The following is a 2,429-nucleotide window of genomic DNA, read 5'->3' as shown; positions in this document are numbered from 1 at the left end:
CTTGCGAAATATTTCTACAATAATCTGCAAGAAATTTTATTTTTATAAGAAATTTTTACAAAAAATTCGCAAGAATTTTAGATAGTTGTTGCAGATAAATCCGCAAGTAACACATGCGGATTTTAATTCCCCAGGTAAATGACTTAGGGCTTTTATAAATATGCAGGTAAGAGTTATTTACAAAGGTTTTTCCATCGAATTTCATTTTGCAAGAAAATGCACAGGTAATAAATTACATGGGGATTTACTATATTTTCCCTAGGAAAATCTCCAAGTAATACATATTATTCTTATAGTGAAAAAAAACCCATTGAAAATCACTTAGAAAGTTACATCTTTCCCAAAGCAAACACTTTTTTACATTGTAAAATAACCAAATGTTTGAGACAACTAAATATAAAACTAGAAAATCATACTCTAAGTGAAGGACTTTACATTATATATAAAAGTGTATAAATATAATTATCTAATTGACGAAATGGTCTGGTGGACCCCGTACTTGTATGTGTTTTTATTCTAAACACTTCTACTTAATCTTTTGTCAACTAAACCATTAAACTCAATCAAAATAAGATTTTTAAACTCTTCTGATCATGTGTGTAGCTCATTCTCTCTTACATAAGTGACATGTCATATCCACATAGATATATTAATGTCATGTCATAATTATTTCAAACTTATTTTTGTATTATTAACAAAAATGTTACTCCATAAAAGAGATAAAAATAAGAAGTTTCCGATTTTTAAAAAAGTATATTTTTTCACCAGTCCTTCGCCTCCCTCAACTCACAACCACCATTAACGCCATCTTCATTCTCCTATTTTCTTTCTTCTTCAAAAAATGAATATCAGAAAACTACAAGCTGGGGGTTTCTTGGTAGGTAGCATTTGACTAACTAACCTGAATTGACAAGTTTTCTTAATGTTGAATTGTGACTGATTTTTGAGTCTCAAAGAACAAGATCACACACAGTCAAAACTCAAACCCAGATTCAACACCGAAAAAAATTTATGTACCCTCTTCTCAATTTCTCTTAATCCTCTGTCATTTAAAACAAGAAATAACCAACCACAATGGAAGATGCATAGCTATTGAAGCGAAAACGCTCGATTTCAGTTCATTTTCATCACTTAAATCATCAAATAACCACCATTGAAGATCAATAACTAGTAGAGCGAAATTGCCATTGAATGCTTTGCTCAACATTCAAAACTTTCAACAATGCTAAACTCACAAAAAACACCCAACTCAGGTGGACTGGAGTTCTCCAAGAAGCATAACCAACCATCACCTACAACAAAAAAAATCACGGAGCTAAGAGTAGAAAAAAGAAAAAAAAAAGAAGGATCTGTAGAAAGGAGATCAGAATAGATGAAACAAATGGGCTGCTTAAACTAAAATTGAAAACTCACTCACTCTTGATAGATGAATCGACCCAATCATTCCTGAAGCATGAATCGAAGGTGCAGATCACAGAGAGCAGTTCAGCATCAGGTAAAATGAATTGAAATTGAGTCGAAGCAAATTTAGAGGAAATAGCAGGTTGTTAGTATCTTTAATGAAATCTCCGAAGGATATGTAAAATCAAATGAAGTTTATGATACTGTAATTGATTGATTTGATGAAGCCAGTAAATTTGATATTGGTTAGGTTTTGGGGACGACAATAGAAGGAGGGGTTGGAATTTTTTTTTATTATTCAATATTTTCTAAAGTGAATTGAATGTTGTCACTCGCCTTTTCAAAACGTGATAGCACGCTCTCTAATGAGTTGGCAAAAAAAAATGTCACATAAGCTCAGTCAATGGGTTTAAAAATCTCATTTTGATTGAGTTTAAGGGTTCAATTGACAAAAGATTAAGTAAAAGCATCTAGAATATAAACTCATACAAGTACAAGGGTCTGTCAGTCCATTCCGCCTATCTAATTTACTATCGGATTATCGATTTTGATTCGATTTTGAACGCCCTAAGAGAAACAACCATACAACAATGTGAGATATACATCATTAGTTAGTTCTCATATGTGTACTTTCACATGATAATATGATGATTTTATTTAATTCTTGTTCGTTCGTGGTGTTCAATAAAATGTCCATAAACATGACGCAAGTAGTACCATGTGAAATTGATTGTTACTTACCTTTGATTCTTTGAACCAAATGTGCAATTTGAGAAGTTGGTTAATAGTGGGTGTGTTTGGTAAATGTTTTCTAATTTCTCTCATGTTTGGATGGGCTTAAAGTTTTGGAAATTTTTTTTCAAATCAACTCATTTTTCTCAAAAGTAAGGAAAATGATTTTCCTTCAAAAATTAAGTAAAACGTTTGCCAAAACATTCCTCCAACTTCAAATTATATTTTTTTGTTGAAAAAAATAAATTTAAAACTTATTTTTAATTTCAATTTCTTATTTTTTCACCTCACCCCGC

At 31.2% G+C, this 2,429-nt stretch overlaps 1 long non-coding RNA gene across 1 annotated transcript; it reads right to left on the bottom strand.

Annotated features, from left to right (window-relative positions):
- Positions 1–293: 293 nt before the first annotated feature.
- Positions 294–1,686, bottom strand: LOC107029312. The gene is made up of 2 exons (XR_001457979.2): positions 1,418–1,686; positions 294–1,292 (listed from the first exon to the last, which is right to left on the bottom strand). It is a non-coding gene; the product is annotated as an uncharacterized LOC107029312 (long non-coding RNA).
- Positions 1,687–2,429: the final 743 nt, after the last annotated feature.

This window comes from Solanum pennellii, chromosome 1, assembly GCF_001406875.1.
Source record: "Solanum pennellii chromosome 1, SPENNV200".
Taxonomy (NCBI): domain Eukaryota; kingdom Viridiplantae; phylum Streptophyta; class Magnoliopsida; order Solanales; family Solanaceae; genus Solanum; species Solanum pennellii.
Note: the sequence above shows the minus strand (reverse complement) of the source record. Positions and strands in the feature narration are given on the sequence as shown.